The sequence below is a fragment of the Perca fluviatilis genome, chromosome 24 (genome assembly GCF_010015445.1).
Source record: "Perca fluviatilis chromosome 24, GENO_Pfluv_1.0, whole genome shotgun sequence".
NCBI lineage: Eukaryota > Metazoa > Chordata > Actinopteri > Perciformes > Percidae > Perca > Perca fluviatilis.
Genome location: NC_053135.1, coordinates 8844046 through 8867866, shown reverse-complemented (window position 1 = coordinate 8867866; position 23821 = coordinate 8844046).

The following is a 23821-nucleotide window of genomic DNA, read 5'->3' as shown; positions in this document are numbered from 1 at the left end:
TTGTCAAGGTTTCTTTTTCTTTGCTTCCTCTAAATTGTTTTGTTCTTTACATTTTCTACTACTGGCAGTGTTGTTTTTCTCCGCAGGCTGTGACGCTGGTCGTAAAACTTCAGCGTTTTTCTCACCCACAATGCACTAGAAAAAGAATCGCTTGGTTGTAGGCTTTTACAAAATGACCAGATGGTAAATGATAATTCACGCCTAATTTATCATTTCAGACATTTCATGACATTCCAGAAAAATAAACTTGCACACCAAGACCATGTTCGTTTCTGACTCTGACATACGGTACAGATATGCCTATACACGTGTAATATACTCTACATGGAGCCCACACATCTAAAACTATAGTTGCAAAGACGCACACCCGGCACATGCTTTCACGCACATATACACATAATTTCATCAGATTTGCTCTAATGCAAATACAAACTTAAAACATTCCAGCAACTGACCAAACCCAAAACTGGATTTGTACTGTAAGCCGTGTTTACAAGCACACAAAGGCGACATGAAATGTAGGTCAAACCAGAAAGGCCAAAGGGGTGGTGAGTGAGTGCTGTCCAATCCAGCCACTCAGCAGGACGGATTTGATCTCAGAATGAAGGGAACTGTCACAACTTAGACACTCGATCTGTTGATTGATGGGACCTCCTTTATTACACCAGTCAAAGCATTTCCATGATGACTTACAATTGGTCTTCTTGCCGTTAGTCCTCGGTAGTTGAATGCATTGTGTCAAGTACCTGAGACAAAAAAGATTTAAGAATCAAGATTCTTCATTATTCAGCTCCTATAACTTTGTTTTGCATCTTCTGGAATACCACGTGTGGATTTTTACCAACTAACTGTGAAGGCATGTGTGACTAAAGTCAGTTTACCAACCTTTTGTTAGGCCTTATGAACAACAGTATTAAAGCAACTACAAAGATAGGGTATTTCTGCAAAACTATTCAGACATTTAGGCTTTTCTGAAAACATAAATTGGGTTTAATATATTAGTGGCTAATCACACTATAAAGAAAACAAAATGGACGACATCATTTACCGCCATTAATAGGACTTTTGGGCCAATGTAGCAGCAAGTAATTCAGAGCATAATAATAAAAAATACTGCAAAAATAATCATGCAGCCAAGATTTACTTGAAATATTTGACCAGATCCAGTTAGGCCCAAAAAAAACAAACAAAAAAAACAAAATGCATCTTTAATCTTCAATTGACCTTGTCTGGAGTTTTTGGAGCGTTGGAGGAAACTGGAGCACACAGAGGAAACTATTTATCCACTTGTATATTTTTTATTACCAGACCGCTTGTGTAGCAATACATATTGGTCGTCTTGTGCATCAGAGGATATATCCAAACGAAAGGCCACTCAGCAGGTGTTTGGTGTACTACATACACTGAGTATTTGTCTACATTAAAGTGCTCAAATTATGTATGCTCATTTTCAGGTTCGTAATTGTATTTAGAAGTTATATCAGAATTTACATGGTTTAACTTTCAAAAAACACCATATTTTTGTTGAACTAGACATTGCTGCAGCTCCTCTTTTCACCCTGTGTGTTGAGCTCTCTGTTGAGACATCTCACTTCTGTTCCATCCTTGTTGAAAGGATGGAACAGAAGCACTACTAGCCAGTCAGAAGCAGAGTATGAGGGCGTGCCACGCTAGCAGCTAGGCGAGCATTAGAACGTGTGTTACAAAGTGACGCACGTTCGTCATGGAAGTAAAGGCTGGACTACAATAGAGCTGTTTGGAGCAGTTTGTCAACAGTGTTTTTTCTTGAAGAGTGTAAGTCCCTTTGGGGTGGACTTTGGGCTTTTTCACTTTGTAAACCTATTACATGCACAAAAAAAAGATATATAACAATAAAGGAAAGGGAAAAGCCAAAAAGCATAATATGAGCACTTTAAAACACTGCAGATGATTACCACTTTGACATGCTATTAGATGTCTTTATGTTAGCACGCCAGTAGCCTTGCTTTGCCAGACCCTCCTCCAAAGCGCGCTGAAGTACAGTCTGGCTACTCCACACAGCATTCGGGGATGGGAGGAAAACGTGCTCTGGTTTATTGCCATTTCTTTAAACCAATCACAATCTAGCACCGGAGAAAAGCCGCGGTGCTGCTGCAAAATAGGCTCAGAAGGAACTTCTTTTGGTGCAACGTGTACGTTTAAAAGTTGTTTTAGTCATGCAGCAGAAAACACAGATTGGACAGATAGTCTAGCTAGCTGTCTGGATTTACCCTGCAGAGATCTGAGAAAAGGTTAACAATAGTCCTTATAAATGGACCGGAGTTTAAAATGCCAACACAAAAGGAAGCCCAAGGCAACGGATATCCGGCCTAAACTAGTGAAATCCGGCGGATTTTCCGGCGGCAACAGAGCAATCCCGGAAGTGGAACGTCACGGATATAGACTAGCATGCCAGTAACAGAAAGCCAACCCAGCCCAGTGTGTGCTGCAGAGTTCAGAAGGAGATACTGAGTCCAAGAGGCACAAACATCAAGCTGCTAAAATCACTCAAGCACACATGCAGGTCAATACTGAACATCCTGTGCTTCTGCCTCTGAAGGCTAATATACTGTTCACATCTCTCTCTCCCCCTTTCTCTTTTCTGTCTCTGCACACACGTACTCACACTGCTATTATGCAACTTACTAGGTTAATGACAGCTGGAGAGGGGCAGCTTTAGCCTTACGCAACATGCGAGTGTAGAGAAGAACCACTTCTTAATAGTGTCTTAAACACCTCGTATTTCTCACTGTCTCAGAATATGGCGATACACACAAAAAAAGTACCGGGCAAAGTACGTATAGGAGACAGATATTACCTTTCATTTTCCTTAAAATGTTACTTCTGGGGAATATCAGAGTCTTCTTTCCAGGAAAAAAAACCAGTATCTCATTGTAAATAAAGTTTGATTTTAAACAAACACTGACAATACTCAAATCTTAAAATACAATGCAAAGTTTTCACATTTGTTAGATATATGGGATATTTTTAGCATGACAGTAACTCCCTTGTATATTTTGAGGCGGAAGAAACACAATGCCAGCACTTTATTTTTTTTACACATCCAAGCTGTTGCATGGGAGCGAATGATCGTTGTTGTAGTGAGAGAGGAGGAAAATCTGTCGCATGCAGCCTTTTTTGGCATTTAGTTCCGGTGGTTTTAGGCACGGGAGCATTGTTCTTCTGTATTTGACGCTACACCCTCATACATGTCTGATAAAGCCACTAATTGAACTGCCTGCATAATAGTTATTCACAGATTTTAAGAAATATATTTTAACTCATTTTTAAGCTGCCATTTAAGCATTTAAGCTGCAGCTCAGAAGTTGATGCAGCTATAGCCTATGCCGACGACTGTTCATTTACGGGATAGTTCCGGTGCCGTGGGAAGTTGCGCCGGATGTCACTCACTTTCCACTTTCTTTAAGTAACTTTAAACTCCGGTCACATCGAGCAACATTAACCGGAACCTCTGAGCAACGTTACAGGCTGAAAAGACTTGTTTGTGAGGCTCACCATCTATTAGAGCCATTTTTGGTTGCTTTTTTCAGTGAAAAAGCTCTACAAACCCCCTGTACTGTACACTACCAGCCCCAAAAAGAAGACAGACAAAGTTAGTGACTAGCTGGCGAACATGAAGCATTTAACAGCTCCAAATCAATGCTAGGAACAAAGACCACGCCTCATTCTTATTCAATTCCCTGTGTCTAACCCCCTTTACTTGCACACACACAAACCATAGAGTTAAAAAGGATGCTCTCATGCAGCTGGATAAGTGCTCCCAAAGCCTGACTGGCTTACATTCTCTCACTCACACACACACACACACACACACACACACACACACACACACACACACACACACACACACACACACCCACCCACCCAGTGGACAAACTACTCCACTGGGTGTCCCAGTCCACCTGTAATATCAAACACTCTTGAATGCTCGGAGTTAGACGCTGAGTGAGATATCAATCCCATCACTCCTTCCGCCATGGACAGTTTCATGGCTTTAAATCATTTCCTGGCTGAAATGAGTGCTCGGTGTTGCTGCTCCGGGACCTGTAGACCCATGTACGTTAGGCCTTTGGCTCCGAACTTCGTTATTCGAATATAATTCAAATATTTAAATGATATTCGAACAAATATTAGGCAGCCCTTAATATTCAAACCTGTTATGGGCACTATTTTTCACGCATTTCAAAATGTTGCGGCGACGCACGTTCTCGGCCGTGGCTCGGTAGCGTTGCATCCCCCCCCTAATTCTCAAAGAACGCTGGCTTGCCCAGGGCCGGGCCAGCTCAGCGGCGTCTTTCTCCTGTCGGGTGCCGCTGTCTCTCCTACCTACAGCGGCCCCCGCACCCTGTCCCTTCTACCTGCCTGCTCAGTGCTGCTGCACATGAGGAGAGAGCACAGAGGGGAGGGCGGGGCTGCTCCTCAGTCACACAACAGAAGAGAGGTGGCAACAGGAGAGAAATACCTTGCATGCTCAAAGTTGCTGTCTTTTCTACAGAAAGTTGCCAGATGCTGTGCTGTTGCATAGATTAACTGGAGGCATTTCATTTCATATATATCACCCCGTGAGATCGCAATGAAAATACAGTCAAAGGTAGGTTGGTGAACAAATGCAGATGTTATGGTATGTTTTGTGTGTGTGTGTGTGTGTGTGTGTGTGTGTGTGTGTGTGTGTGTGTGTGTGTGTGTGTGTGTGTGTGTGTGTGTGTGTGTGTGTGTGTGTGTGTGTGTGGATCCACACTTTTACACATGTTGTATATTCATTAATAGTACAGGTTTGGTTGCTGAACACAGGAGGGGCAACAAACAGGCAAGGACGCGTTACATAACCGCTCATAATTTACAAAAAAATATTTCTGCTAACGAATATCATTTAATGGTGTGAAGAAACGTGTGTGTGTGTGTGTGTGTGTGTGTGTGTGTCTGTGTGTGTGCGCGCGTGTGCATGTGCGTGCGTGTGAGAGAGACTGGTACCCACAGCACTTTGGCGCCAGTGTCAACATGTTGTCTTTGTAAGCAAGTGTTGAATTTGGAAACAGACATTGTTACTTTCAGCAGGGATTTGATTATGATGTGGTGTACATATGAATGAGGAGAGAAACTGTGTAAATGCCAGTTAAAGCTTTGGATCACTCCTCCATATGCTTCTTATTAAAGCCTTGTTTTATATGTTGTGGTTTTGTGGGGAGGGAGACGCAGATGAACTGACTCCTCGGCTTGTTTTTAATGGAGTGTTGCTGGCTCACGTATCAATGAATACAGATTTGAAGCTGTTGCAGTGTAGCGTAAATGATCAGGAACTGTGTTGGTTGATGGGGATTGGTATTGGCCCGTTTGTGATGTGTTAAAAGAGAAGCACCATCTTGTTATAGACCTATAATTGACTCCATAATTGTTAAAATTAGCAATGCTCTGACTCCTAACTCTAGGCTAGCGATTACAATTTTAAAAGTCATTTGTAGTTCTTATGCTATTGTTTTAAGAAGTTGCAGGAATACTCTGTGCGCAATTTCACAGTTTTGTGTTCTGGAAAAACATCTACTTTACCATTTTGTAGTGACAGCAAATAATGTAAAGTGCACCAATGGATGTCAGTCAAACTGCGATTTCGAATTGACTCCCAATTTCAAATTTGGCAATTTAAGCAAAAGGTGTCATTTATGTGCATTACAGAGTGGGACAATAGTATCCATCACACCACTCTCAAACATGTTTAGTATGCAGATATAATTTTGTCACTAATGTCACTTATCCGGTGTGAAAGCACTAAATACTGCAAAACTATATGCATTTAGCATTACTCAAAAAGCCTTTTCATGAACTGTTCAGAGAGATTTTTTTCTGATTGCTCCTACTATGGTTCACCGTTAGTCTAGTATTTATTGGTAATTTCATTTCGTTATATAAAAATGCTTCCTTCCAGTGTATTGTCTGGAGTACCAGATGTAATCAATCAGTTTATACCTCACCAAATAAAAACTTTTGCCCTGAAGAATGTTTTCTTCTGTTTTTATTGAAACAGACACCCACACAAAAGCAAACCACGGTATCTGCAGTGCTGACAGCAAGAAGACCGTCTCAGCATTTGCGTAGGAATGACGCTGTGGTCTCCCCGCTTGGCCGCTACGAAGCCTTTATGACGCTTGTATTGAACGGCCAAAGAGCTGATCAAAATGAAGTGCTCCCTGAGCAGAGTTCCCTATGCAGCTAGTGCACTGAACTTCATCTCAGCGTCCCATATGGCGGACAACTTCAAAGCCTTTCTTTTGAAGTCTGCCCTGACGAGTTTCGAGGCTCATGAGCCTTAAAGAGGCAGTCACTGTTGCATAGAGAGGAACACACAGTATGTACAGAATAGACTTTATGCTGAAATAAGGGGGCTGCATGACCTGCGAAACGCTCCAGTCCTAATGTCATAACAGCGCTACAAAAATGGATGGGTGAGCTGAGGTAGAAAAAGGGTCAGACTTTGGTGCAAGTTTGGTATAAGTTAAATATTCCAATGGTTGCAAGAAATACAATACCTGAAAATATAAACATTCGCCTTCAATATATCAGGCCTGCTGATGCTTCATGCCAGAATATCTTGACCTGTCAGAAACGGTGAATGTCCCATGTTGTTTGACAATCTGACCGGGAACGCAGGAGCTAAACACTGCGATATATGGTTGCAGAGGTGCTGGCGTTTTCCCTTCCTCGAGGTAACGAAGGATCCCAAGACAATCACACATTCCTGGAGTGATAATACCACCATTGTACTATAAGTCTGTTATTAACACTTACAGCTCATGTTGTTCTGGGTCCTCATGCTATGACTGGACAATGGGATATTGTTATCAAGCCTCCTGCCCCGGGAAAGACCCTTAATATAAAGGGGTTTCTGCCATCGCCGCGCCGACCAAAACAGACCGGCTTGGTAGGGAAACAAGACAGTAGTCATTACAGATTTGTGTGGTGTTTACTCGCTTCAGGGCTGTTGAGAGAGGAGTTCCCCGAGTTCTCAGGCTGCGATATTAAAGTGAAGAACACGAACACACAGATATATCAACGCTTAAAGCATTCATAAACCGACGCCACACACACACACACACACACACACACACACACACACACACACACACACACACACACACACACACACACACACACACACACACACACACACACACACCTTCTTTACCGGAGTCTCACAGAACACACACCTGACGCTCTAACACACTGCCTAACAGACTCTACACCTCATCATGTCTCACTGGCAGACTTGTGCATGTGTGTGCATCTACAGTATGTGTGTATGTAGTTCAGCAGCAGTTTAAGGTCCACAGAGTGCACACACTTACAAAAAAATAAAAAAGGTGTGCAGACATTTGACAGGTTGCTTGCATGTTGCGATAGATGATGTGCAGACTGACGTTGCTCCAGGCAGCTGAAAACAGCCGACCACTATTCCTATAGGAGCCTACAGCAGGTCTACGGTACACATGGGTGAGTCTATAGTAACCTTATCGTACTTAATGTCCTATAGCATCACTGTAACATTGGTACAAATGACATAAAACACTATAATGTTACAATGACAGTGTTATAGTAGTCTTGTAGCAGTCTGAAATGTATTATGAGTACTAACGCTCTTTTTCTCAGAAAAAAACAAAACACATCTGCATTAATAAAACTAATTTAAACAGACTATATAATGCTGTCATCAACGACGACATTGCTCATAAATACTTTTTATAAATAAGTTAAAACACACAGTAGGCATAAAGTAAAACATACTGGATAATAAATATGTAGAAAAAAGGATAGCAACGTGCAAAATATGTTCTAGTGTGACAACACAAAGTGGCAGAGGAGGACAGTTAACGGTACAAATGATTAAGAACAGTAGGATAGTAGCTGTAATAAAATTGTTTTTCTTTTTCAGTATGGGAGCAATTAAGGAAGCAAAAGATGATTTCTTTGTTTGGGTAATGGGAAACATCTTTACATGGCACGCTCTTACTCATGTTACCTGCCTGTGTGACGTGTGTATGTGCATCTGTGCGTGTAATCTATTCACCTACAGTGTGGCCTCTCTCGGATGATAGGCTCTTCTGTTAGTTTAAGATCCCTTATCTATATGAGAACCTGCACATGCACATACGCACACACGCACAGATGGCTGGCTGGCTGGGCTTGTTGTTCCATGAATGCACACGCAGCTTTTACTTAAGGTAGAATAGGTCGAACAAAAGCAGAAAGTTGATAGGCTTAAGGAGGAATAGAGGATAAAGAGGGGACAGATTTTAGGACAAAAATAAGAGGGGGGGAAAGCATCCATCAGGGCTTAAGCAACCGATAGATAGGCTAGGAGAGATTATGTAATAGGGCCTCAAGTCATACCTGCACACAGTCTCTATACATGGGCTCCTCTTACATGACCCCGTCTCTCTTTAAGGGATCAGAGGTCAGCTCATAAACTGGTCAGTTGGACTTTTTTTCAGTTATATATGTAATTCAGTTTTATATGATGAGAGAATAGGCAACGACATAGTTTCTGTTATACTTTTATGATCACAATAGAGAGCCAAAGTATCCATCTGGCCACCAACCCTTTGTTCCACTACTGCAATCCCTGCTACTGCCCTACTGCAATTGAGTATTTCTTTCATCGCTCTTTTGTAAGAAAATTAAGCATGTTGCATATTCTAAGACAAAATGGTATCCACTACAGCATCTATTTGAAGTTGAATCCTTCATGATTTTTACAAAGTTAAAGAACGATTACTTAGGGAGCATAGAAAAAAAACAAAAATAAAAACTACAGCTCCCATAAGAATTTACCAGTGCAACAGCGTCCATATCCACATAATATTCTTACAACTTCCTAGATGTAATCTCTGCCGTCTACAAACTTTGACAGCATTCAGTTGTTTACAGCCAACTATTAGTCTTTATCCCTGCAACGCTACGGTTTTGGGTAATTTAACATCATTAACGGTCAGTTTTTTTTTAGTTTTTTTTTTTTAGTTTGTTTATCTCGAACAATCAACAATGTTGCAAAACATAAAAACATAAGATAAAACACAAACAATCAGAATCTAACAAAAACAACATCAAAAAAAGAAAAAAAATAAGAACGATTCGGAGCAGGCACAAGCAAATAGCTTATTTGGACCTGCCTCTTATTTCCCAAAATTATATTATACAAAGTAAAATAGATATGCAAATACAGCATACAATCTTTCAGTCTTACAGTAATTTACAACAAGACAATAATATACAATACCATTTAAATTACAAATTACAATCCTCTGTTTCAGTTTATTCTTTTCTGTATTGATCAAGTAATGATGTCTTTAAATCTATTTTTGAACTGAATGATATTATAGCTCTGTTTGATATCATTGTTCAGTCCATTCCATAAGGTCACCCCACAAACTGAAACACACATGCTTTTAACAGTAGTTCGCACAAGTGGTTACTTAAACATACAATGACCTCTTAGATGATATCCCCCATTTCTTTCATTAAAGATTGCACATATGTTAAATGGTAAATTATTTTCTTTAACTTTACACATAAATTGAGCAGTTTTAAATGTAACAATATCCATAATTTTAAGCAAATGTGAATTAAAGAACAAATGATTAGTGTGTTCATAATACCCGATGTGATTTATTATCCTAATTGCTTTTTTGCAATGCACAATTTTTTTTCAAGTTGCTTTTGTAAGTATTTCCCCAAACTTCCACACAATATAACATATATGGTACAATAAGGGTGCAGTACAGAGTATGTAATGTATTTTTGTTCAAGATGTATCTAGTTTTACTCAATATACCAATACTCCTGGCCATCTTTGTGCACAAATATTTAATGTGTGGCTTCCAGCAGAGTTTATGTCAAGAACAACACCCAGAAATTTATTTTCGTAGACTCTTTCAATTGTTTCATTATCAATTACTATTTTAACATCTCTATTTATAGTACGATTTCCCGAATATCATGAATTTAGTTTTGTTCAAGTTTAACGATAACTTATTTGAATCAAACCATAGTTTTAATTTATTCATTTCATTAGTGACCATTTCCAGTGTCTGCTGCAAGTTATCCCCACAACCAAAAATATTTGTGTCATCTGCAAAAATAGTAAATTTTAGTACATGTGATGATTTACAAATATCATTTAAGTAAAGGATAAACAATTTGGGGCCTAAAACTGACCCCTGTGGAACTCCACAGGAAATATTAAGACTTAAAAGCCACACCTCTTATGCCATACCTTTCCAATTTTTTTAACATGATTTTGTGATCAACAGTATCAAAAGCTTTTTTTAAATCTATGAAAACCCCCACTGCATAGTTTTTATTTTCAATACAATCAGTGGGAAAGCATTAAAATGTCACCCAGATGCATGTGGCTGTACATGTTTCCATGTAGCACACCTACTACTAGAACACTAGTAGTGGTCAAAACCTCTAAAAATGTATCTTTAAATTCTTGCAATTTTTGGGCTGAGAGACATTCTACAGGTTAATCAACCAATCATAGTTTGCGGTCTTTTACCACATGCATGAAGGTGGTTGGCCGAGGCTGTCCAGAGAGAGACTTTCACTTATAGGATACTACTGTAGCACTAGACATGTGACAGAGCTATCTGGACATTCAGATAAAAGACGTGTATGCATACACAGACAATCACAATCCTCATGTCACAGCTGCTTTACTGCTTCCTGAATGCAAAAGATGCAGAACAAAGATGACCACAGTGGTTTCGCTGTGGGCGGCAGGGGGGAAATAAGACAAGTGGTCAGTGTGGTGTAGAGGTGAGAGTCTGTATATTCTTCTGCTTTCTAAATCAAAGATAGTATCATTTCACCAGACAAGTTATTTACACACACAGATTTACACATGGGTTCCAGTAAATCTACTGTCAACATCTATTTTATAGTTTGTGCCTCACATGTACATATGTGTGTGTCTGTGCAGTCAAAGGGCTAAAATAGTAAGGAATAACTGTCTAACATGCATTGAGAAACTGATAGCATCATGCTGCAACTTGATGGGTGGGACACGTATACAGTATCTCTTACCTGTCAGCCAAAAAAGGAGTTGGAACATGTGAGTTTATGTACAAGCTGAGGGCTTCAATACATATCAGGCAATCAAGTTTTTCATACTGCTTATTTGTTCTTTCTCTAAATGCTAAATTAGGCCAATTAGGACACGATTCACTCAAAAGTGAGAACAAAACAAACATGGGGGAAATTACAAGGCAAAGAATAACGTAAGCTTAAGTGGAGAAATGAAAGTGGACATTTTGTATGCTTGGAAAATTATATTTCACTTTCAGTGTTAGCCACTGGCGTGGGAGGTGAGGTTTGTTGAATTTACTGGAATAATGCTGCCCTCAAGTACACATAACTGCTGAGACTTCAAGTGACCGTACATGAATGAGCAATCAAAACTGTACCCGGGAAAGCACAGGAACCTCATTCACAAGTCAAAAGGAGGAATGATGTAGCTAATAAATAATAAAACCATTCCATAACCACTTCATTCTGCTGCTACAAACACTTCCTTTGCACCACTATAAACCCTTTTCTGACCAAGACCACTTGACTGTAGGAAAAATAGTACATGAGACTCGCAAGAAGGATCTTCCCAGTGGCACCTAAATGCAGCGTAAACCTGACACTACAAATACACACTGATTTATATACTGTGGATGTCCTGAGGTGGGGGTAATGTAGTCATAAAGCCAGTAACAGTTGTAGGTTGCCATCATGCCTATATAAGGAGAAACTGTGCTCCCATTAAAGCCTCTGTCGTGCTGGCAGGTTAATTGCATGTTATGTTGATGTTTAAAGTGCTTCTTTCGCGGTGGCTTTCTCAGAAATGGAATTTACTCCGTCCTTTAAGATATTTTTACAAGTTCAAACAATAATACTGGTTTTGTGCTTTAGAATAGCGGTTCGGTTCTAATTAGGTCTAATCCAGACTCAGGAAGCCGGTTCTGGTTTAGGCTTTTTAACATTGAACCCCCTTTTTAAAGTCATACTGCCTTGTGCCTGAGTATAGGTACACGATGAACCTTTGTTTTTTCAGCTTTAACACATTGCAGTGTATCGTATGATTTATGGTCGCATGGCCTTCAACACACACACACACACACACACACACACACACACACACACACACACACACACACACACACACACACACACACACACACACACACACACACACACACACACCTTCCATTGCCTATTCAAACCATCCTGCCTCATTTGGAAATGAGGAAAGTCAACATTGCTCCGTTAGTATATTTTAAACAGGGCTACATTCCACCTATACTGCATAATGGTATGATATTTAATTGATCACTGTAGGGGAATTCTCCAATGAGCTATGTGCACTGGAGGACCAAATGCGATCCAGCTTTTGGTTTTCATATAGCTGCCAGATTTGGAAAGGTTTTGCAGGTTTGAACATGAGCCAATTTGGGCTGAGAATCAGCTGGAGCGAGCAGAACCCCAGCCAGCTTTGGTCCATAGTAGGCCTGTGGATGGGATGCAAGTCATTCATCACCATTCTAGCATGACGTTGAGAACAAGGTGCGCCAGATTTAGTCAACTAAGGACCAAACTATATACAGTAGATACCTGTATAAACTTCTTTTTTTTATCTCAGTGGTTTTAATTAAATAAAAAGGGGCATAGTGTGATCTTAAAATACCAATGGCAGTGGAAGTGGGCAAACTACATGTCATCGCTGTGAAAGCATCACAGAGAGTGGAAGCAACTACAGAGAGGCAGCAGTTTGACACTGAGATGGTCCAAACTAGAAAAGGACAACAACAACAACAACAACAACAAATTGTTGATGTTGAAAATAATTGTTTGAGAAAACAATTCCAACCCAAGGTCCACTTACTAGCTTTCAACCATATCACATGGACTTTATAAGAGGTTGGAGATCATTTTTGACCATGAAACTAGTAGGAAAAAAAAGCTAGTAACTGGACCTTGAGTTGGGATTGTTTGTTTTGCCTCAGCACTTTACTCTGCGCCCCACCTTGCAGTAAGCACAGCTAAAACCGCTGATGTATCATTTATTTGTGTCCAAACCATAACAAACATTATCTCACATGCATTAACCCTTAGCTAAACTTTTTTGTGTAAAAATGGTGACAAATGCTGTCTCCCATGCATGCCTGTCGTCCATTAGTTGTTAGTTTTGGACTCTGTGCTTATTTCACAAGTTCTGTGTGAAATGAGCCGCCAAATGTTCCGCTACGTTCGCTGCCAAACGTGCTCTATCAATCAGCCATACACCCATCCGTCCATGCACGTGAAAATAATGCACAATAGACCCTGTGTGTATGTGTCGCGCCACGCCCTCTCTCCACTCAAGAACCAATGATGAGACAGGTACCTAATGCCCCTATTGTCCTCCCCCCCCCACCCCCTCAGACGCACACACAGACATGTATACACACCTTAAAGGATATGCAAGTCCCTGAGGCATTTCCTTTATCTAAGCTGTGAGGTGACGAGCTGTCAGACCCTGGTGATTTAAGCGGTGATCATATAGGCAGGTAGAGAGAAAAGGTGGGATGCACACATTTTCTTCTGTTTTGCAGACTTGTGTGGTCCAACACACACACACACACACACACACACACACACAATGAGGCTATTGTCTCTCATGGACAAGCCTGAGACGGTAGGACTGAAAAAGAAAGAAAGGAGTGAAATGGTATGAGAGGTTAGAGGTGGGAAATGAATGGGAGGATAGTTTATTTAACAGCTGTTCTTAAATGCTTTGTATAAATTGTTCTGACTGAGTGTATGGTTGGCTTGGAGACAGATAATACATAATGACATTCTGTAAATAAGGATTATACTGTACAACAAGTTGTTTGGTTAACAGACGGGTTCCAACTGTTGTAGAGAATTGGAAATGATTGCTGTGGTTCGATATGCCAAGTTCTGACTTTTGATGCAAACAGAGAGAGCTTGTGGTCTTCCTTTCATACACCCATTGTAACCATTGCATAAAAAACAGACTATCTAAGATGTTCTTAACAAAAGGCGACGAAGTGTGTGCTTTGGTTCTGCCACTTTAGTGCTTAAGTGCATCACTACTGCACCTATAATCAAGCTAAAGAGCACCCACTCTTTTTCAAAAAGAGACTGCTCAAATATTTCACTTGGCGTCAGCTCAGGACCGCCAATAAAGAAAAGTAAAACTTGGCTATACAGCCAGCTTATACACCCAAAGCTAAGCAGCAATACCCAAAAAAAAGTGATGGGAGCGGCCTGTTATTAAGATACTTCAAATGTCAAGATATTACATTCATATATCATTCAATAAGGGAGTAATACTTCTTAATGACTGCGTCTCGTCGCACCGCTCAAGGGCCTCAAAGCCAAAACAGTGCAAACAATGCAATTGCCTATTAAATAGGAAGAGATAATGTTGTATTGCCTGATGTGGTTACAATGGATAGAGGCAGGAAATCCCCAAAAACCATGATTACAAAGCGTTCATCTTTCAGTAAGTATTAATAGAAAGAGCTTGGATTTCTATTGCAGCATTCTCACAAATATCACAGTGTCACCATAAACTCTAAGCAGACGCTTAGAAGCTTCTATAACCCACCATATACAAATATCAAATTGATTCTTACGTTTCTATCTATAAGCAGGGAAACAATTTGCTACTGGCTGTGAGGGCTTACTTTCTTAACACATAATGACAAATAGTATCGTATCGTGCAAATAATTTGGTTTTGATCCAGGTTTACAGATGTCTGACTCTGAGATGTATGCCTTTACCCCAATACAACAGAGGTAAATACAATATGTGAACGCATTAAGAAATCCACAGGCCAGTTAAAAACAGTTCCTACTGCGTGGCCAGGTTGGCTCAGTGGTAGAGCAGGCACACATACACTACCGGTCAAAGGTTTGGAGTCACTTAGAAATTTCCATTCCACTCCATTACAGACAGAATACCAGCTGAGATCAGATGCATTGTTTTTTTTTAATCAGGGCAGCAGTTTTCAGATTACATTATGTGTTTACATAATTGCAAAAAAATCCTAAAGGAAACACTGTGTCCTGTCAAAAATTAAAGGCAGAAAAGCCCCAAAAAATAATCTTTTTAAAAAAACAAAGAAAACACACACACACACACACACACACACACACACACACCACTTCCTACTAGATCTTTTAAATATAAACTGTAATGCTATGACCACTATAACGAAATCCTATTCAGCTCATTTATATAGACATTAATCTCAGGAGGCAGATATCTCAAAACCTAGACAAATATACCAAAAATTGTCTTTTGGTTGGCGTTATTCCCTTACATACTGTAATATTAGTGATTAGTGATTTTGGATAGTCACAGTATTCAGGCATAGCAGAAGAGACACTTAGCACTAAATATGGAGATACAACTAGGAAATAAACGATTGTCCTTCCTTTTAAAAAGGAAGAATCTTAGTTTGAGGGCAACATTTGTACACTATGTAAATATCTGAAGTTTATGGGTACATTTTTCAGCATCTCTACAACATAGTAAGCGAAACTCTTGTCAATCAAGGAATTAGTTCCCCCATAATGTTATAACTGTAGCAGTTACCTTTTCCAAATAGTGGATATGTTTTTAAAAGAAAAAAAAACTACATTTTAGATGGTTTATAGTGGGACACAGTTGACTGCCCCCACAGCGCTGAGCCAAATGGACTGATCACAGACACGTAGAGTGCTACCCAATGCCAAGCTGCATGGTAACACCAGAGAGTGAAAGCCAGACACACACACACACAGACACACAGACACACACACACAAACAGACTCAGACAAACACAGACATAGACATAAATACACAGACACGCACGCAGAGTCTCGCACAATCGTGCGGGCACACAAAAAGCCATAAAAACAGGCAGACCGAAAAACACAGACGCACACATTAACACACATACATAAACATAGACAGATATTCACAGACAACTATAGCAGACAGAGACACACTGAGCCCTCGAGGCATTCACTGTTATTTTTTCTGCCACATTGTTGGTTACCTGAGAAATAAAGTCAGACCATCACACCAGTCAGAGCTGGTTTAATGTGGCCACAACGGTCTAGTCGAGATATTTCATTGTGATGGTCAACAACCACAGTCCGACTGCAAGACCAGCATTAAAATGTTTAGAAGGTAAAGGAGAGGCCTCTGCAGCCGACAGACAGGCCAGTTTAAACATGCACCACTTACAGGCATAAATCAAGGAGAGTAAACTTGAAGTCAAGAAGAGAGTGAGTTAAAGATTTTGAGTATAAGGTGGTGCATTACATGTCTGTGTGCAAGCAAGTAGGACACACAACCTCTCACTCAGATCTGACCCACTTTATGAGGTTTTCAATTGGTTGGAATGAGACTTTAAACATCAGTCACTGTGTTACTTGAACCACTTGATGATTATTTTAGTGGATTGCAAGCTATTCAGTTCATCTAGTTACTGACTGATTATGTGCCCGATTTGTGATGCAATTTGTTAAGTGCTATTTAGGTTTTTTGAACAAGCGAGAAGCTAAATGTTGGACCGCGATGCACGTGACATAAACCATTCTGGGACTGGAGAATAAAATCAACAGTTTGAACCAATGCAAAATTTCCTGGCTATTTCCCTGCTTTAGGCCTCACTGCACTCACTACACATTGAGCACGCCAGGGTTCACTTGGAAGGAAACCACAGATTCTCTGACAAGTTGGACTGATTTGATGTAAGAAGCAGAAAAATGCATGACCAAATATCAGGGATGGAAAACGTACTAGAACATTTTACTCAAGTACATGCAAAAGTTCTTGTGCAAAAATGTGGCTACTTAGATAAAAGTTAAAACAAATAAAAGTATGATGATGTTCCTCAAAAAAAGGCTTCCAAATAAAGTGCATCAACATACTACAGTAACATCAGACCACACGGAGGCCTGATGGCCAAAAAAACTGATTATATTCCTTTTCTATGGATGGCACTTTACAGCATATACAACTTGGTTAAGACCACCTTCGTCAGTATAATATTACAACAATTTACCAGACAAGAGGATAAAACTCAGACAATTAAAAAAATGGCAGAGAATATACAAAAAGAGTTGGAGCCCAGAAGTTAAATAGCCTGCCAGCATCACCAAGGTATTCAACACAGATGATGTAAATATAAACCCAACAGATACAGATCACAAACACACACATTATGTAGCCTAGTGACCTGCGCACACACACACACACACACACACACACACACACACACACACACACACACACACACACACACACACACACACACACACACACACACACACCTAGAACTTACCGTCCTACTGACCTTGTTGTTGTACTCATACTCACCTGTCTCAACGTTCAACAACTCGTGTGCACCGCGGAGTCCTCCACAAACTGTTCCAGGTTCAACTTCTCTACTCATTCATTGCCAATGCAGAATATGGCCGCAGTCCACTCAGCTTCTCTGGTCCCACTATAACCTGTCCGCCTCTCTGGTCCCACTATAACCAGTCCGCTTCTCTGGTCCCACTCCAGCTCCTTAAATTCAAAACGTTTGGAGCTGAAAGAGTGTCATGCAGTCACAAATGTGAAAGGTATTACAAACAAACATCCCAAAAGGCCTCACAGACCTTACTGAGAGCAGACAAGCTCAGCGCGCACCTGTTTGCTCACGCAATTATCTTGGGTGAGTTTGATTAGTGTCACGAGCGTTGAGCGTGCTTGATGGCTGGTGCAATTAAAGGCAGATGCAACCTTTATTTCTTTCTTTACCTAGGCCTATACCAAGGTACAATCATTGTCATCTTAAAAGACTGCAACTTGCAGCATTGAGGGAAATAAAAGAAAAGTACACAGAAAATGACTTTGTTACAGCAACAGAGTTTTAGTTTCACCCCTGCCAAATATGGATATTTAATTTGACCCTAGAGGATAGTGCAAGAAAGTGTTAGTTAAAGGGGCAATCCAATCCTTATGTTACATGTTAGTGTTGTGAACCTATGAAAAGTGCATTGAAATAGGGTGGATTTTGACTTGTAGTCACTGAACAGCACAAGCCATGATGTAACCACCATGAACCCTGAGTGTGATCCTTTAGAAACAAGGAACAAAGATGTACAGAGAAGAAGAAGAAGTCCGGTGTGTTTGATGTTATTCTGCTGACCTGAAGTTACAAACCCGGTGACGCTATAACGCCACCTTTGACCTCCTCGGCCACGCTCACACACACACACAAACATCTATACACACACACACGCACGCACAAACACACACAGAAGACCTTAGCAACTGTTGCTGTTTGGCCTTCTCTTTAGTCCACGCACCTACAGCCAACCTTTGCTCCAGAGACACAACATGGTAAATATACACATAATTGGAGATACAATGGCTCTAAACAGAGACGAGAGAAGAGAAAAGCGTCTTTGTCATTCACATAACTTTTTATTGAGTCCTACACACCAGTGACAAGCAATTCACTACTTAAACTTTCTCTGAGCGTGTGTGTGTGTGTGTGTGTGTGTGTGTGTGTGTGTGTGTGTGTGGCCCAGACCCTGATGAAATCGCAGTAATCCTCAGGGCAGATAAAGCCCTGTTGGTGGCAGTCCGGGAGGCCCCAGGCGCTCGCCGCCCGGCCCAGCCTGGACCAAGCAGGGACCAGGAGCTATAAGCTGCTTTCTCTGTGTCAGTCGCCTCATGCCGCACCAAGACACAGCCAGCACTGGTGCTTGTGGGCAATAGAGGACATTTAACATTTACACACACAGGAGTGAAAACAAACAGTCATGCATGGAGTCAGTGCAAGAACACAGGCTGAAACTGCAAAATCTTCTGTTTTCTTTAATAACACACAATAAAACACACTGTATGATCCTTCCACGCAGATACTTACTCAGCACTGCTTTTTTCCCTCTCAGGATACATTTCTCAACCCTCATGAGCCACCTTAAAAACAAGACCCTCCTCTTGGCTCCAGAGCATGTCTGGGGTGGATTTCCCCATGGTGCAATGCTGACACCAGCAGGCAAAAATGAAGAATTACATGCAAAATCTCTTAAGGTGGACCAGTGTTGATCGTAGACTCAATTTTCAACAGGGTGGATGCTTTGGAGAGAAACTAATGTGGCTGGTGCTGAAGTGATACCTCGCTTAACATGAAATTAATAAACATGGATTTCATTGGATGAAATTATTCAAAATTTCATCTTCAATCAGTGCACTTTTAAAGGAAATAAAGGTGCTGTTCACTATTATACCAAAAGAGGAAAAACATCCTCAGAGGTGGTCAGGAGAGGTCAGATGCACGCACACACACACACACACACACACACACACAAACACACACACACACGCATGCACGCACACACGCACACACAGAAAGAGAATCAGAAGCCAAAGGGATGCCAGCCAAGCCGTATGTGATGGATGCTGTTTGAGATATCTGCCTTTGGCCAAAGTAAAGTGCAAAGTGTGTGCATCAGCACAGAGCACAACCCCAGAGAGTCACCCATACACACACACACACACACACACACACACACACACACACACACACACACACACACACACACACACACACACACACACACACACACACACACACACACACACACACACAGGAGCTGCTGGGTCAGAAACTGCATAGAGGAAGAGTTCTCCAGTTAGTTATAAAGATAACTTTTCTTGCCAGCCTGTTGCAGAGACCTCCATATATGGCAAAGTTGCCAAGGTGAACATGACATAAAACACAAAAAAAGGCAAATACATGTTTAGCTTTAGTGTTGCAGCGATCTAAGGGAAAAACACATTGTGCATGCTTCCAACTTGTTTTTCCAGCTTACAGTAAGCCTTAATGCCTCTTCGTGATAAAAGATCTTCAAGATCAAGCACATCAAACTAATAACCTGAGGGACCTGTGGGTGAGAGACAGAGAGAGGTAGAGAGAGAGAGAGCAGATTAGATAAAGCAGAGAAGATTGGAGACACAATAGCCAGATGAGAGAGAGGTAGATAACAGGATCAGCCGGACACACCGCAGGACCGCCGCTTTGACAGGAGAGGGGACCTGCTGGGGAGTTTGGGACTCACACAGATAATCCAATGTCAGGGCACTGGAACACACACACACACACACACACACACACACACACACACACACACACACACACGGTACAAACACTTAAAAAGATTTTTTTTAACAATTTTTATTCAGAATAACTGTTTCTTCCCATGTTGGACTTTGTTTTTGTTCCCAGATGTAAGAAAGCTAGAATGAGGCTTAGGTTATGTCTTTTTTAGTCATTGTTGTCAGTGAAGGTCCTTGCAAGTATAGTAACACAGACCAGTTTTTGTGTGTGAGGCTGCATGTCTTTACTTTATGTCTTTACTGCATATTTCTCTTTACATGTGGTTAATGGGTAATTGCATGGCAGGGAATTGTTGTCTTTTGTCTCTCTTTTCTCTAGTTTAAGTGGGATCAAACCAAAACAACTTAATTCAGCGACTCCTCTCGTCTACGCCAGCAACAATGCGTTGCCTTTGTCCCTCTTTCATATTTGACACAGATTAGTGTACTCTGGCAATGAATTATGCTGTCTTTTTCCTTTAGGGAGACGTGAGCTTAATGAAAACAGATTGCAGGAGTGGAAATATGAAGAGTGTGCCAAGATTTCAAATCTCAGGCAAAAACTAGAGCAACGAAAACTGATTGCACTGAAATTGTGATTACAGGGACTAACTGGGAAAGAGTGGAGAGTTTTATTGTGTTCTTTATCTCAGATACAGTTGATGAGTCATTTTGAAGATTAAAACACCAAGCAGGCTGGGTTAGCCTTTATGTAAAAATTGATCTTGGGAAAATTTTGTTCCCATTATTTCAAGCTGTTATCGCTCTCAGAGGACAGATGATTCATGTTCAGCAGCCTTATGACATAGCTTCACCTCAGCCCAACGTCACTCCTTCACAAACGACAACGTGCCTTCCCTCTTATCGGAAAAAAAGGAGTTTGTTCCACCATCAACCAACGTCAAATGAGCATCTTGCTAACGTCACAACCAATTTGAACTGTCGAGTGTCTTTTGGACTGGAGGGCTGAAGCTTCGGCCAAGTTAAAGCTAAGATAAACAAGGATGAGAACGGCTGTAGTTCGAGAAAAGGAATAGACCAGAACTAGGAGCCGCTGACCTCTTTTTGTTTCTGTTTGGGTTTGGATCATGGCCAGTCTTTGGAACCCAGCAGTTTGCTGACTATTATTATTTGTTAAAGTGGTCTGTTGGAGATGATAAAGCGAGGCAAACCAAGGGTAAACACTTTAGAGGAACTGCGGGTTTTCATACTTTCTCAATATCTAATGGCTAGCATTTAACTCAATCCCCATGACAGTTTCATCTAAAATAATCATGCAATAATTACTTGCGACAAAGCAGTAGACCATAGTACAACTTTCAAAATAAAAGTCCTATTCATTGGACTTGAGTTCCCAAAGTTAACGTGTGCTTTAGTTTAGTTGCCTAACCATAACCGTACATGCGTGGACCTTAACAATAGTTTATTTCCTATAACCATGATCTCTACCTAACCTTAACCATACCGTTGTTGTGTACAAGAAAATAAATGATTGTTACGTGTCCTTTCTCTAGTTGTTGTGCGAATTATGACGTGTCTGTCAAGAGCAACATCAAAACCTCTCAGAAAAGTAATTTGCATCCTTTTTCTTCCTTATGGCAATGGGGTTTTAGTTGCCTAAAATCTAACCAAACCAAAATCAGTTTTGCCTGTGAACACATGGACACAATGTTCACCCTCCTGTGATGTCTTCCTCTCCTGTTCCATCCTCACTGATCACCAGCCTCCAGATGGGGGGATTTGTTTGCCACGGGGGTAAACAACTAGCGCCTGGGTGGCTCCTGGACTCCGTTTCCCCTACCCTCCATGTTCTCTTTTAGGATGACTCTGTGAAGCCGCGTGCTTCTTAACTCTTAACTTATTTCACCCCGCAGGCAACACTGACCAAGGCACGTTTTTATTCACAACAGCAGCGTAGAGTCATTTGGAAGGAAAGAAAGGATTCACACTCAGATGTTCCCAGCTGGTCTAAGAATGAAAGAAACCTCCGAGGTCAGAGGCCTGGCTCTATTCCTCGAGGGAAACCATTTCTCCCTGTGTGGTTAATTCCATAACATAAAGCAGCACACAATTCCGTTTTTTTTTTTCTTCTGTTTATTCTTCTTCTCTTTTTAAGATGTTTACAAAGGCTTGCACTTGTTGTACACTCCTCTTGTACACTGCTCGGCCGTCATTTGGACTCATAAGGGTGTTCTAATGGGACCGGAACATAACAGTTTATTTTGGCCGGACTCTTCTTCATCTACTCACTTCCTCCTTGTGTCGCATTATTGTTGCTTCTGTCAGTACTTAACCGTCCATCTCCCTAGCCTTTCTCAACTTTAAATTTGTCTCTTGGTCAACCATCCAATCCTCTTTTCTTGATTTCTTCGTTTTAACCCGTTCCCGTTGTAAGAATGTTTTTTCCCCTTGAGCCACGATGTCACTTTTCGACCACACAAGTCCATGTTCCACCAGAGCAGGTCAGTGTCCCATCAACAAGACCAGCTGGGAGGAAGTCCTAAAGTGACTCTTGTCTCGACTGTTAAAGTACCCATATTATGAAAAAATCACTTTTTCTGGGATTTGGGGTGTTATTTTGTGTCTCGGGTGCTTCCACACGCATACAAACTTGGAAAAAAAACAAACATCCATGCTGTTTTGAGTGACATACGGGTTTCTGAATGTATCCTGCCTTCAGTCTCCGGGTGAGCTGGTAAAAAATCTGCAGGGTTTTCTACGTCAGCAGCCGAGACGAGGTGGCTTACCACTAGCATGCTACCTTATTCTCAATGGCAAAACACTGCTACGGCACACACAAGTTCACCATAATCTACAAAAGTACTACTTACATGTCCCTGTTCTGCAGGTATTCCACGCAAAGTTGGAAGTGCGCCCTCATTTAGAAGAAGTCTTCCCGGCTAATCCTGCCTTGTAACTGACCGAAGTTGGAGAAACAGCCTTTCTTTTACTGTCTATGGAAACAGCTAGCTAGCTGATATATGATCCTTACCTAGCTACTGGGCATGTGCGAGTGCCAACAAAGATCTTACAGAAGTAAGATGTCTCACTCTGTAGCTAAAACAGAGACCTGAACACACAGGGTGAAAAGAGGAGCTGCAGCAATGTGTAGTACAACAAAAATATGGTGTTTTTTGAAAATTAAACCATGTAAAACTATTCTGGTACAACCTCGAAATACAATTATGAACCTGAAAATGAGCATAATATGGGCTCTTTAACATTGTCTCTCGAGGTTTCATGCTCACAGTTTTAAAAACCTTAAATAAAGTCGGGTGTTGATCCTGTAAAGCGAGGGACATTATACAGGGAGGTCCAGTGGGTGAAATCTTACCATGAAAACCCTCCCGAGTTCTTTTAAGTTCTGTTGGTGAAACTGTATAGTGCAGAGGAAGATATAACAAGGAAGTGAAACATGATCAGAAGAAAGAAGAAAGCAAAAAAGATAGCGGAGCGTGCATGCGCGTCATATTTGTGAAAATTAATTTGCGTGCACGTAGCTGCTCATTGTTTGCTCGGCTGTGTGCTGAGTGTGTTCTCTCGTCGTGTCCTGTCTGTGTCCATTATGGCGATAAGGCCTCCATTGAAGTGCTG